General features: G+C 40.5%; 1 long non-coding RNA gene across 2 annotated transcripts in view; it reads right to left on the bottom strand.

Moving 5' to 3' along the window:
- The window catches only part of LOC136791318 (uncharacterized), a 225869-nt gene that overhangs the window by 21242 nt on the left and 189137 nt on the right, over positions 1-15490 (bottom strand). The window contains exon 7 of one of the 2 annotated variants that reach the window (XR_010833050.1): positions 5825-8268. The exons of the other annotated variant lie outside the window; for it this stretch is intronic. This is a non-coding gene — a long non-coding RNA (uncharacterized lncRNA). Of the gene's footprint in view, positions 1-5824; positions 8269-15490 lie in introns of those variants that run through there. 2 annotated transcript variants of the gene reach the window in all.

Here is a 15490-nt window from a genome sequence, read left to right as displayed (position 1 = left end):
TTTATAGTATATGAGTGCTGCTTATCAATTCAAAGGAGGAAAACAATATATTGAATAATAAATCTATTCATCTTCTCCTTACTGGAAAGATTATGTAGGCCAAAAATCATCTCACTTTTGTTCTTCTGCTGTGTTCTTTAATTTTCCTCCAGTTTTGCACCACATTCTTAATTTTGCCAAGCTAAGATTAAGCTGGGCTCCTATAGTTTTCTCTGATACGATTGCTATATCTGCTGCAGTTTATCTATTTTCCTTTAACCTGTGGAAATGAAACTGCGCTCTGTCTCACATGTGACCCCACACGAGCCATTTACAGCAGTGCTTATATTTTCTATTGCTATCACAAAGTCAGATAGAAGAGATATCAATGCAGCATGTGTTGGCTGATACTATATAATCATCATACAAGCTACCTTATAATCACAGTTGCTTCTCTCATGGGGCCAATTCTCCTCCTTCCCTGCCATCCCAAGCTCCTCTGGTGGCTACTGAGTAGGTGTTATTGACTCCTTCTGCAGGAGGTGATATCTCCAAGGCTGTGGTGGGTGACAACTCCTTTCAGAGCCATTGGCTCCTTGTTGCTTCCCTGCCTCCATTTCTAGATGGAACAAATCCGTCACAGCTCTGCCCATCATGCCATTGCCAGCACTGGATGCACAGCTCTGCTTTTGGGTGCCCCTAGGAACTAAGAAATAAGCTATCATCCTGGGGCATTTTGGTGCCAGTATTTTAACATGGATGACATTGTGACTGAGTTCAGTATCCTGGGTCAGTTCTACCATAAATCAAGAGGGAAATGTTTATGCCTCTCATATGAGCTACTTCTGTGTTCTATGTTCTATGAGTCCCTCAGACAAAAATGGTAATTTTCATTTCCAAGCTCTCTTTTGCACTGCTTCTAAGCACTTCTGTTCAAAGGTTACAGCATCTGTTTTCTCTGCGGCTCCTGCATGAATTGACTTTATGAGCATAATCTCAGCCCAAATAAGATTTATTAAAAAGTGAAAGAAAAGGAAATTGAAAAAAGAAAGAAAAGGTTTATTTAACATTCAACATAAATTTATTTACATTCCTCATAAGCTAAGCTTGATAAAACATTTCAGCTGTGTGATAAAAAGAAAAAGAAATACAAATAGTTCACCTTCCAAGAAAATCAATTTTCTGTCTATTCAAATCCTCTGTTACCATGAACTTTCTCTCTAGATAAAGATGTGAGTATACTTCTAGTTTCTCGACAGAGTTTTCTCCAGGCAAACATAGAATAGAAGCTGAGTTCATCACTTGCCGTGACAGGTAGCTCATTGAGGTTATCTTAACTGTGATTAACAGTTTCTTTTCAAATGCTCAATTACCTCTTTCAGAGATTGTCTTGGACAAGTTGTAACATCTCACCAGAGCAAAAGCTATCCAGACATCAGCTTTATCAAATTTTCCTGTACATCAATTTTCCCTTTGAGTCATTTTTTTCTGCACTAAAAATATGAACTATGTGCAGATCCCTGGACTCGGCTTAACATTTGTCCAGTGTGAGTCTTATAATAAGTTTTTGATTGTGTTTACAGGAGACAGGTCAGTATTGGAAACCCAGAGCTGACTGCCTCAAACTTTCTGATATTTAAAATCTGGAATCAACACGAGGTCTGAAGTATCTCTGCCACCAAGAAATAACACCTTGAATGCAATTACTCTTTGTCATTTTAGCAGAATGTAACCTGTTCTCAGTAGTCCTAAAATGCAAGAAATAAAGGGAAAAGGCTTTAAGCACCCACACAACTGAGGCATGCTAGTGGCATGACAACCTGAGCTGTACAGGACGTGTGACTGAACATACTCTTCACCCTCCACCTTCTAAATTGGATGTGAAGGCAGTGGACTGCTAAAATGAAGAGTTAATGGTGTTGCCTTGTTCTAGCTTGCTGCAAAGTAATAATGTAATTGGGTGAGGCTATGTCTGACTAGTAAGTAGATTGTCATCATGGTCTGTAGGAAGGTTTTTCTCACCACCTCTCACAAAACAGAGGTGATTTTTCTGTGGGGCTGAGCTGTACAATGCTGTGTCCTTGTCAAGGCCAGACAGGAGGCAAAGGATGTGCACCAAGACCCGTCCTGCGAGAGGCTGTTGGGATGGTGGTGAAGCCCTCCTGGGCAGTCTCTTCTGGAGGGCTCAGCCTCGTCAACACTGAGTGTGCAGACAGACCAGCCTTGCACATAGGCTGATGGGGAACTCCATGTCAAATATTCCTTAATGTCCATGAGGGGATGTAGCAGGCCTGCTCACAGTTTGCTGCCCCTCAAGCACAGTATTATTAATTCAGGTATTATGACATTAAAAGACGATGGCTTCCTTTCAGCCAGCTTTAGCCATCAGAGACTTAGGTGTCTCCAAGGTAGCTGGAGGTAGCCTTTTCCTCCACTGAGGCAGCTCCGGTGGGAGAGTGTTCTGTAACCTCATAGCATATGATGAATGCCTTTCCATAGACACCTTTCTTCCACAGTTTGCCTTAGGAAACTAACCTGGACTGGACATGCACTTCCTTGGTGCCTAAGGTCAGATGACAGAATTATCATGGGTATTTCAAGGTCTAAGTCCCTCTGTAGTAATGGCAGCCCTGGATTAGCACCCCCACTGGAAAATACAAATCACAAATTCAAAAGTCTGAAAGACTTTGTTTTGGTAAGACTGTTGTTAAAAGTGAACATTAAATCATCTTCTCATGGCTAGGAACTTCAGTTGCTGACCCTCAAATGGGAGAAAATGTCATCTGGTCATGCCTGCTCCTTGTTCCATGTCATCCTCCTCCTGCAATAATTTTGCTGATTACTTCATCCTCCCCAGCCAGGCCAGGGTAGGCTGAAATAAAACCCCTTGTACATGGAAAGCTGAAGTCCCTGTTGGGACAGTCCTGCTGGTCCAGAGCAACCCTATTGCTCCACCAAATGACTTTGACACGGGGAGGGTTTAATGGTGAAAATGAAGCACTCTGGCCATCCTTCTCCCCGTTTTCCTGAAGGATGAGGGGGACCAGACCCTTGTGTGGATCTTTTCATGCAGTTCTATTGCATTTACCAAAGCAAAATTTGGCAGCTATTTTTATGGGGAAAGCTGTATAGCTTGCACAGTATTTTAGATTTTCAAAGCAGTCTAGGGGATTTCAGACACATATCTTCCATTTGCTTTAAAACACCCTCACTTTAATGAAAGATATGTGTCTGAATCCCCCAGGCTGCTTTGGAAGTCTCAGCTACAGAGTCTGATTTAAAACCCGCTGAGATCAGGTCTCTCCACTGACGTCAATGGGCTTTGGACAGTCCCGATGTGAAGGAGATTTCTTATTGGATGTGCCTGTAAAAGACAGAATCTAAGCCAGTTCACATTGACCCATTCTTCAATTCAGGCAGACTTTGCTAGTCATTGCTAATGGCCACAGCCATAGAGCAGTGGCATTTTCCAGGCAATGAACAATTAAAGAGCTGCAGATACAGAAACGTCCTTAGCACAATCACTATTAGAAATGGATCAGGGCAGGGGGTAAGGTTGCCTGAGAGACATTCATTGTGATTACAAGGGTCACACAGGATGCCCAGTAACAAAGGAAAGATTTTGAGATGGTAGCTTAAAATGAGTATAAAGGCTAGAAATATGTTTTACACCCTTCTTATACAAAGCTTATCTTCTGGGCTATTTTTCTTCATCTTTTTTCTGAAACATTCAAGATTAGCTTCAACTAGAATGAGAGGAATAGGGTAAACTGGTGTTCTCTGTGGTACAGAGAAGCCTTTCAGGGACCTGTTTGCTTTCTCTTTCAAATATATAAGATTAAGCTATTTGTCAGGAAAGATTTTGCCCCAGATCCAACCCGCAGGGAGTGTTTTCATTTGCAAGCAGGAAGGAGGAAAAATGAAGAAGTTCATGGGAAACAAGGAGTGTTTGTTTTTGTTTTTCTCTCTATGTGGGATGCAGTCTTCTCTCTCAGGTCCCACAGAAATTTCCCTTTTTTTTTTTTTTTTCTAGGGGCACTGGCAATGCTGCCTATCTCTTCTGTAGGCAGGAGCACGTAGTTTTGATCTCCACAAGCTTCCAAACTGAAGGCTTTCCTTTCATTACAAGCTGCTGAGGAGGATTTGGTGTGTTGGTACCATGCAGCGCAGGAGATTTGAACTTTGTGGGTCTGCACAGCACTGCAGAGAGATGGCAAGGGTCCTGCTCACGTTCTAGGGATTGGAGCCGAGGTTCAACCTGTCCATGGCTCTCACTGTGTTCATGGCTGAGAGGTCAGAGAGAGCATTGTGTAGCTGTTCAGCTACTGGTTGATGGGTTGGAGAGATATTTAATAGTTGTTATTCTTTCTGAGTTTAATTATTAATTTAATTGACTAAGTCACCATAGCACTGGTTCTCTCCTTAGCTCCAGAAGGCTGCTGCACCTCAGAAAGGGTACATTTGGTTATGTTGGATTTCTTGCCAGCCCTTACACAAAGCCAAGAATAGGAGAGAGAACAGCTGTGTATTGTCAGAAGCACAGACAAAACCTCTTATGTTATATTTTGTATTTTAATTTGACTCCTTTTTTCCCCATGAGTTTTCCCATTCTGACCAATTAACCACATTCATCTAGTAGAAAAACCTGTAACAGAGATTTGTCATCATAATCTATAGGTATCTATATGACATCTATATGTTATGTCCTTTAGCCTTATTTATTAAAAGTAATACAAAGCAAATGAATCTGACTGAAACTGGAGATCTCTTCTAAAACAAATGCAAAGTCCATTCAAACAAGCAGTTCCTTTCTCAGCAATGTGGCAACACTCCACTGAGTGCATCATCTGTTGTCACAAAATACAAAGGAGTCTTCCACAAAGCCAAGAAAGGATATGCAGCTTAGGAGAGATATCCAACCTTGCACTTCTTGATTCTGTCTAATTGTAATTCTAATGATTCACACACAGATATTTTGGATTTGCGTATGTGTCTGTCTACGTACGCATACGTACACATATCTATACATATACACTTCCCCCACACTCTTATTTAGGAATATGAATCCAACTTGTGATTGCAGAAAGATCCTCACATTTCATGTAAAGCAGTGGTAAGCTGTCAAAGAATGGTGTCATAGATTGTTGTGACAGGCTAGTCAGAAGACGTGCTGGAGAGAAGCAATATAGCCATCTGAACATGCTGGATACTGACAGGAATGTAGTTACATGCACGATTTGGAAGTATAGAGGCATATGAAAGCCCACTATAAAACTGCTGGCTGTGTTAAAATATTTCTCCATAGATCTGTATAATCATTACATACAAGTCTCATATATACTCCAGATTAGCTATCCCATGAAAAAAATATATTTCTGCTCTGTTGTGCTAACAGAGCTATCCAAATTGATGACAGCTGATTATGCATTGTGATAAATATATAAGATAACAACAATGTGCATCTTCTTTCTGGGGGACTTAGTTATTTTATAATTCAAACTATCTTAAAAATCTCGGGGAAGATGTCAGACCCCCTAATTTTTCTGAGCTGACTTTAGTGCAACGACTATATTTATCTGTGTCTGGGCAACACAAATTGGATTGTAGTTGTGAATCTATAGCATCAAAAATCTTGATTCTACCTGAAGATGCCCAGTTGGATGGCTCAGAAAATTACTCATAATCCATATATATTTTGTCTGTAGTTTGAAAAACCTGCTGTTAGTAATCAAAGACAATTGCTATACTTGTTCTGTGTTCATAGGTAGTTTTGATGTTTGGGGCTTTCTTCCTATCCCTATACACACATCACTAAAATCAGTTTATTTTTTTCACTTAGCTCCCCCAGAATAGAGTTGCAACTTCGGTGTGTCAAAAGAAAGTGCTGCTGCTTTTCTCACCATGTTTGTCCCAAAGAAAAAAATAAAATCTTTCATTTTCTGTGGTTGTTTGGTCTAAACTGACACACAGAAAAAAGCAATAACATGGATATCAACGGTAGGGGAAAGAAAATACCCACTCGTCAACGCTCCCTCATATTACTCTTGCCGGGTTTAATTTCAGACTATCCGATTTTTATCCCAAGTCAAATATCTCATTTCATCTGAAGTTTGAATGGTATTAGCAGAATGAATAGCCAAAATCTAACATTTATAGACACAGTCTCGTAGCCTTTCTTTCTCATCCTTGTTTTTGTTTTTGTTAATACCCTTCCTGTTTTCAGAGAAGCAGAGCAATTTCTCAAACAGTATTGCAGTGAACAACTACTTGAGGACTGAGTCATGTGCCAGCATCTGTGCCAAGTCCCTGGTAGGACAGGGAGCTCTTGAACCATCCCATTGCTAATCAAACAATCTGGCGACATCCTGCCAACCCCGTCCTTGTCATCTGCTGCTCGCTCTGCACGCACATTCGATTAGCTCAGCATCAGATTCTCCCTGCTGTGCAAAGTTTCTTCTTCTTTGCTACCAGCCAAAGGAAGCAAGGATGGGCTGATTTAAAAATCTTGGCTCATCTTATCTGGCTTATGACAAATATATTCTCAAATTAGTCTTGCAAGTCACTTTTTCCTAACTAGAAATGTCTTTTTACAATAGCCTGTGACATATTTTTGTTCTGCTTTGTATCTTTCCAGCCTGCTGGTCTGTTTTCTGTCCCAGGCTCATTTTCCCAGCCTCTTTCTTAAGTTGTGATTCTGAAAAGCAGGGACAGTTTGCCTGTAGGAAAATTGTTAAACAGATAAGCCCAGCTTGCTGCTCTCAGACCACAATTACATGTGTTCTTAAACTTAAGCATATGATCAAGTACCGTTTTACAGCAGTGCAAATAAGTCCCCAGACGCAAACACTGCTAATGGAAGTATAGGTTTTCTTTTCCTGAACATGGAGTATTGGTGTGTGCCCCTTTGTATGATGGCTCCCACCTCCCCACCTCCTTACTCTAGAGTTATTATTGTTTTCTCTTTACGTCTTCTTGCCACAAACACTCATACAAAGGCAGGAAGAGGATTATGAAAGCAGGAATCCCCTAGGACAACTCAGATCAAGGATGAAGAACTGCTGCTCATAAAGCACAGCTGGAATCATTCCCACGTGCCGGGAAAGGTCAGTGAGAGTGAATGCCTGTGGAGAATTTGTCCATAGGGGTGGATAATTTTCAGTGACATAAGACTTCCCAAGAGTATGCAGCAAAAGGAAAAGTGCCTTGAAAACAAGCAGCTCATTCTTTTTTGGGCTAGGCCACCCTGTGGAGTTTTGATAGTACAAGCAGGGCTAAAAATAAATGTAAATCTCTTTATTACATTAGAAGCAGGCCACACAGGTACTTAACCTCATGGGGCTAGACATCAGGGATCTAGATATTCATATAGATGTGGGTAACAGGCATTAAATCAAGTCTCTGGAATTGTGAATTTACAGTCTAAAAAGGAAGATTTTTCAAAATATAAGAAAGGGTGGAATCTTGGAGTTTAAGCTTTCACAGTAAAGATATGGCTTATGTATTTCTAGGGATCGCGGAGTTAAGCTGTTTTTCTGACCCCTGATACTACTTTAGGTACTATAATATGCAGTGACTTAGCTAATATCAGTGTGAGTCAATTGTTTGCACTAGATTGAATAAGAGTGAAGTGTGTGTGCTCCCAGCTCCGTGATTTTTCACATTAGCAGAGATTCTGCTACCATTCACTTGTGATAGAAATTCCTCCCTAGTCAGCTCTGTGTCATCACCACCAGAATAAACTGCTAACTGATGGTGAAATCCTTGACAGACAAACACCAGTTTGTAACTGATGATCCTACCTGTAGAGAGGCTGGCTAGCTAGGCCAGCTATCCAAGCTGTAGACAGCTGGAGTAAAGTGTCATCTAACTTATAGGTGTTTAAGTGAAATGTGTGCCCTATTCCTGTCGGAGATTGACAGGGTGGCACAGCAGATGCCATATGTTGCAGTGCACAATTTGGTCAGTGTTTTCTCACACAGTCCTGCATTGCAGGGTAGTCTGGTTAGGTCAATTTGATTCAAAGCTTTTGTAGAAAAAAGATTGTAATGTACAGAAAACCAAGATCTTCCTTCTGGGGACTTTAAAATAATGGGGCAAGAGCATTTACAAACAGATTCAAGGAACAGAAAACAATATGACCATAGTAAAACAGTTACTGGAAAGAACAAAAAAGACCTCAGTTACCTCAGTTTTTAAGTCTGAGTTGGAACCTTTGAAGCACAGCTCCTTTTGCCTTGGATTGAATTCATACCTTTCAAGAATGTTGGCTTATTTTTCTTGATACACACCCTTCACAGTTGGGAAAAAAATAATAAAATAAAACAAGAAACCACAAAAACACAAACAAGCAAACAAAAACAACTAAATGGAAAGAAAAAATACCCAAAATCCCTGAAAGAAACTCTCACAGAGAAATCTTGATCTTGGTCAGCTCTTTTTTTTCACTTCCTGGGTTATGGAAGCTGCAAAGGACACTGAATTGCAAGGAAAAGCTTATACCTACCAGGAGATCTAGCTAACCTTACTGGGGTAAGCACATCTCTGGCACTGGCACCGATTCCATGTTAAAATTCCTTGGGCAGCAGGTCATTTAGTGATTTCCAACCTTAATTCCCTTTGTAAAGTTGCTCTGTAATTGCTCTTTTAATTGGCTCATTTCACACATCTGTCATTACAGAGTTGCACAGGTGAGCCCATAACTTCCAACCTGTGGAAGGACTCCTGGTGCACGACATGGGGAGAGACAAAGTCCTTCTGAGGCAGGAGAAGATTTCAGGCAAGGAGCAGTCCCAGGGAAATCACTGGTGTGCACCGGCCACAAAGGAATAAAAAGAAGACATCATGCTTTTACTACAGCTGCAAATGCAGAAACATAAAACTGCTGCGAGGCTGTTAAATGGTACAGTTCTGCACACTTGGGAAAGGCCAGAGCTTAGTTATGAGACATTTTACAGCCTTCAAAGACTGCTATACTCAAAGTATTCTTTAGAGTTCAGCTTGATGTACTGCTTCATACCTGGGATCATTCGCAGGCAAAATGGGAAAGAACTCTCACGGCTTAGCTCCAATGTGGAGCCAAGCTGGAAATCTGCTGAGGCACTGATATTTTACAGCACATTAGCTGGAAACTTTCCCAAGAACTAAGCAAGCAGTCTTCAATTTGCATGAAAATAATTAGGGGGTTGGCTTCATAATTAATTTCTGTGTTGCACATTGTACTTATTATCTCTGCAGGTACTCTGTGCAACCTCTTGACAATATAGTTGATTTCTAAACATTACAGTAAAGTCCTTTTAGATAATATAATATGGAATATGTCCCTAACTCCACGTGAATCTGGATCTATTACCATGTTGTCCTGGACTGGAACTGTTTTTCTTAGTCTTTATTACTCCTGTAAAGAGAAACTGCATATAACTTTTCTTCTGTGGTGATATACAGAGGGCGAATCTCATGATAAAGGAAACTGATAAACAATTGGGCTTGGAATCTGCACTTGAATCACGAGTCATTGGTGGTTTGCTTTTTGGCTGAAATCTTGTGGTCCTTTTGAGGGCAAGATGGGACTTAGCATTGGCTGTATAATGAAAACCATAGAACAGGCAAGCTGCTTTTCAAAACATTCCCCTAGAATAAAAGCCTTGAGACGTGTCATTTCAGTGATTCAGCTAATAATGGCAGTGATTGATTTAGCTGAGCTCTCAGAGAAGCAAGCTGCAGCCATGTGACAGCTTTGCTGTGTGACAGCCGAACTGGGATGACTCTTGCCTCGAACACAGGAGGCTATCGTACGTTAACACTGCTCTATGTTGGCAAGCTCACCTGGTGTCACCTGTTACAGATCTGCTGCTCTGTAGCCGGGTGCTGAGGATCTGTAGGCACCAGGGTTTTCTTGTGGCTGAGCCCCAGGCTGCAGTCAAATTACAACACTGTTCTCAGAGCGCTCCCTTCCCAACCTGGCCATTTTGAGCTGAGAATTACTGCATGACATGAGGGAGTTCCGTGTTACTGGTTTGCCTGAGTTGTATTGTGGATCTATATTCACTGACAGGAAGAAACCAGGAAGAAGCCGTGTTTGAAAAATTTGTTCATTTCTGCAGAAAAATGTAGAGGCATTTCCAGAACTCCCGACACAAAGCTCATTGACATCTGTGGAACTCTCTTTGTGAACTTCTAAGATTGTTGGATCTTATGATCCCCACTGTAGCTGTACTTTACAGGCCTTGGGTTTCTTTTTTTTGTAAAGTCCTCACAGAGTTTACAGGCTCAGTCTGACCAGATGTCACTTTACTGTATGGGCTGGCTTCCCTTAAGGTTAGTCGGCTAACTCTTGTCTCAGGGAAAGCTGGCCCTGTCTAAGGCCACTTACGCATTGTCATAGAAGGACCATACCTTGAGTTAGACTTTAGCTCCTTTCTGTACTAAATTTCCTCGCAAATAATAAAAGTGCAATCCCACCGTAAGGAAAACATGCTGTCTTGCTCTCTCTGCTTAGTGTGGTATTTTCCTGGCAAGTGACAATATATTGAATATACTAACCAGCCTTATAAATTCATTTTTTGGTCACTAAAATTTGTTGCAATTTAGTACATTGAGCAATTCTCCATGTAACATTGTCATAAGAGAAAACATATTAAAAGGCTATCAAAATTGCTGATACCACATTTGTCATCTGAAAACAACTACCATCATTGGAGGCAGAATTATTTGTTTGGGGCAAATTAGCCTCATGACTAACAACTAAGTCCACATGTCTACTGAGGACCTAGCTCTATAATTTGTTTTACAGAAGTAAATTTCTCTTTGAATTTCAAGCTTGCAATGTGGGGTGAACGTGGAATCTAACAGCCCCACTGGGTAAGGCCAACTTTCCCCCCTACCCAAGGTCTTGTTTCTGTGGGAGATTATAACAAGGCAAATGCATCATATTTGCCCAAATTTGGGAAAGCTCCTCTCCCAATCTTCAGTTGTGAGTTTGTGTATTCGTGGAGTGGGTGGTGATCCCAAGGAATATTTCCACTATGCATTTGTCCAGTCCCTTTTTGAAGCCATAAACTTTTAGTACCCACTAACACATATTCTGAAGCAGAGATCCATAACTCTGCATTGTGTGAAGTATATACTTTGTTCTAAACCTGCCTTCTGTGAAGAAACTATAAATGCATCTTAGTTGGTGTTTTGCCAGAGGCAAACCATTTCCATACCACACAAGATTTAATAGACCTCTATCATACAACATCTCCCTTCCCTCATTCATCTCTTTTCTAGACTAGTCACTGAACATATATTCCCCTTCTTCGTGTGTAAACTACTCTATCACTCCATAAAAGTGTTGAAATCCTGTGAAATTACCCAGGTCAGGGTGAGTTCAACCATAAACAACAGTGAGCACGGTCCATATCTAGAGAACCTTGTAAATGTTATAAACAAATAAATTGCGTTTGCCACCATGTGAATAATTAGCCATGTCTTAAGTGTAAGGCAGTCTGAATGTACTCTAGAGGAGCTCCTGCGTAGCTCTGATTCTCTTCTGGCTATGTGGCCACCTAGTAGCTACTGTGGCTGCTGAGATGGGGGACAAAGCCATTGGCAGCACTGTGATCCCACATGAGAAATGTGATTTTAGTCATGGTGAGGAGCGTGCTTGCAGATTTACAACATGTGGAAGACACAATCTTGCTCCTGTCACTGTAGACATCAGTGACTTGCCTGATACTCCAGAGTCTATAGGTTAAGGGATCTGCTCCTGAGCTGAGGGCTTCCCAGATCCTCTTCCCACAGAGCCTGAATGAGCCTTCCTGATCACACCAGGGCATCTACAGACTTTTCTTTCAATGAGCTAGAACTAATTATGTCTTCTAACATTTCACATTTTGCTGTCTGTAACTTCACAGCCTAGTCTGCCTTTGAGTTTCTCACCCTACTGAAACATTTATTCTCACGAGACCTCCCTTTCTGCAGATCTAGCAACAAGGAGCAGACACTCCTCAGTCTCTGAGCCAATGCCTTGGACTGGTAAGTGAATCTCTTCAGTGTAAAATGAAAATATAAAATTAAAGCATAAAAGGACTGGAAATTCAAGTGAGAAGCTATGCCTTGCAGCTGCGTGTTTTACATTTCAGTACCACTCACTGAAATGCAGCCACTTCTGGGGTAGGGAGTGAGACCCACTCAGCGCCCTGCTAAACCAGAGCAGGTGGGATGGAAAGTTAGATTAGAAACAATGAGACAAACCCTCATCATGGGGAACTGTGAGGTGCTGCAGTGCTTTTTATAGCAGAAAAGAGAACTTTAAACCTTGTTGAGCCTGTGCGCATTTCAGTGAGCGAACATTTAAGCTGTGTGATATTTGACATTGCTTTCTGTAAACACATAAAGGATCAGCCAGATGCTTTTGAGTCTGGAACCTAAAATTCCAGGGGGGTTAGACCAGATGTTTAGCCCTGTCAACTATTGTCTACTAGTGCAGAGGCTGCTTAAGTTTACTTTTTTTGCACTTCCAGCAAGTACAAGAACAACAAGAAACTTTCCACTTTTTACACTTACTAAAAAGTAGCTGAGAGGCAGGAAAATGCTCCTGTCTGTATAGTAATGAAAACCACAATGAACTTTGAAATATATGGTTTGAAATACTGATTTGAGCATCTCAGGGCAATCCTCTTCTGTAATATTCAGCCCATCTCTGTATGCAGATAATTCTGACTCTGTTTGTTCCTACTTTACACATTTTTTATAGGACATGTTCTATGGATGTACAGTCCACATCTGTGACTCAAAGCAAATATAAATAAAATGTTGTAGATTAAACAGCACTGATTTAATTTGAAAATGGCTCAGGTCTTGCTGAGCAGCTGCAGAATTGAAAATCTGGCTAGAAGGGCACAGATATATCTAACTGTCTCAAGACTGTTTCTAGTTTACAGTTATTATGTGGATCATAAAGAAGTAAAACCAGTAAACGCATTCATCATTCAATTGGGAAGAGTTTGGGTTCAATGTCTGATGAAGAAGAAAAAGGTTGTATCTCATACACAGCAGAGGAGAATTTTTCCCAAAGAGATTTTAATGGAAAAAGGTCTCCTTTGAAGCTTTCCCCACAGAAAGTATTTTTTTTTTTAAATAGGAAAGAAAAAAAAAGGTAAAAATTTTACTACTTTCTTTTATCACAGAAAATTCTTTAATATTTAAAAAGCTGAAAAATAGTCAGAAAATAAATGACAAAAAGTGCTTTCTTTTTGAAAATTCTATCTTCACTTTTAAGTAACACCAAAGGAGGGAATGTTACTTCAAAAGTGAAAAGTTACACTTAACCGTGAAGGTGCTGCTCTCAGCTATTGTATGATACAGGATTTATAATAACTTTTAAGTGAAAAATAATGAAAAAAATGACCTTTTCAAAATGGCAGTATTTAAATGGTAGTGTTTGAAGCAAGAAAAAAACATCTTTTTCTAGGAACACCTATTTCAACATGTGCTTACTACACCTCCAGCAAGAAGATAATGTTGGTAACAATACTTTGGATATTTGGAATACTTTGTCATATTTTGGAACATTTTTGATTTGGAATGTTTTGTTAGAAGAGAAATCTAGTTCACTTTACAGTATTGATATGATTACTGCTGATCATTAAGAAATTCCTCCTGAAAAAAAAATTAAAAAATGTAGAATTAGACATTCCATTCTTACATGGATCAGCATTATAGAAGCATAAAGGCAAAATTCTCCAAAGATCCAATCCAAAGCCCATTAAAAATCAATGAAAAGCTTTGCAATGGACTTCTAGTTTGGGTTACCTCCCCACTGACTATAAATGAAATTAATCTGTCAGGCAGCAATAATACAGTGATATAATTAACTTGCTTAGAATGCAATCACTTTAACTTTCATTAAAAGTGATGAGTTTCTTTCAATTACCTTGCCAAGATGCATTTTGTTGCTGTTTGCTTGTTTGCTGTTGGAAAAAAATATATCCTTTTTGGTTAATTTCCCTCTGGACTGGTGGTTGTTGCTATAATGAAGTCTGACTTCCAGGGTCATGTTTGCAAATGTAGTGACAAATCGGGACAGCTGTAGAAAGGGGAAATAACAGCCATTTTCTTCCTGGAGCCAGGAGCATGCACATTTCACCCAAAAGTTAATGAGAACTCAATGCAATATTGATTCTGCCTCAGCAGCTCTATGGATGGTAAGCGGGTGTTGCAGTAAGTGATTGCACACATTTTCCAAACAGTGACAGGCAGAAGAGGGGAAAATACAGACCCCGGAGCATCCTAAATCCTGGGTAAATCATGACTTTTGGGCCTCTTTGTTCTGAAAAAAATCCCCAGCAGACAGCCTGCTGTCTTGTACCTCAGGATTTCACTGGGCTTTGGAAACTCAGTAGTTCTCGTTGACTTGTCAGCACCATGGTCAAACTGTGCGTTCTCTGGGGGCAGGAGCTAGCAATGAGCAGCGACTGCCTCCTCTGCTGCATTGTTTCCTTTCTCACCAGACTCTCAGGCCACTTTTGACTGAATCTTCCAGTTTTTCCAGTCTGAATCTCACATCTGACCAGGCTGACAGGGTGGTGGAAAGGTCTACACTTCTAAGTATGTGATACTTCTTGCCCTCGCATCGTAAGGGAAGCTGCAGAAAAGAGCTGCACCAAGCCACAGCAGGGGAGGAAAGAGCATTAAATAAAGATGAGACTGTACCAAGTGGAGCCACAAGGAATTTGGCAGGTTGGATTCCCACGGGTTCACATGAGCGTCTTCAGCTGCGATCCACTGAACGCCCGCCAAAGACACAATAGTCACAGGGGCTGTGTCAGCCTGGGCTACAGGGGAGAAGATGCCAACTGGAGTGTGAATTCTCCCTGCATTCACTCCCCACCACATTTGTATGCACATTAAGGTTTATATTCCTTCCTCCTTTCTATTCCCTTTCAATCTCTTTCCTGAAAGAGATGGAAAGCTGATGAAATTTGAAAAGAAAGTCCATTGTTTTCAATTGAAGCCAACAGTCAGGTGGAACATATAGTCTGTTTTCAGATAGCCCTGAGATGGACTGCTTTTGACCTAGCAAACTAACTGTAGATATTTCTTTATTCTCCAAAAGTTTAAGGCAGAGAAGGTTTGCAAGTATGAGGGTCACAGTGCACAGTCACAGGGAAGTCACAGCACAGTGTCAGATGGTATTGTGATACTAACAGCTGGAAAAAGCTTCAGAAGCGTCTTTAAACATAAGCTTAGGGCTAAATAAATCACGGTCAGATTGGGCAGAAAAAAGGCAGGCAAAGAAGTTTGTTTGAGTTCAGCTGTAAGAATCCAGAGAAACGGAGCAAAGAAAAAAACATATATGTATATATGAATTTTTAATCTCAGTGAACCTATTCTGTTTTCACATTATTTAACAGTTATTTTAATATTAAAATCTAGTGTAATTTTAATGGGGTAAAAATGCCATTTAGAAGGCAAAGAAACAAACGAGAAAGTTCCAGTTTAAGAATGCTGACATAAGATGTGATTGTGT

This window comes from Anser cygnoides, chromosome 7 (assembly GCF_040182565.1).
Source record: "Anser cygnoides isolate HZ-2024a breed goose chromosome 7, Taihu_goose_T2T_genome, whole genome shotgun sequence".
In the NCBI taxonomy this organism is placed as follows: Eukaryota; Metazoa; Chordata; class Aves; order Anseriformes; family Anatidae; genus Anser; species Anser cygnoides.
The sequence above is the reverse complement of the archived record's forward strand: the minus strand, read 5'-3'. Positions and strand labels throughout refer to the sequence as shown.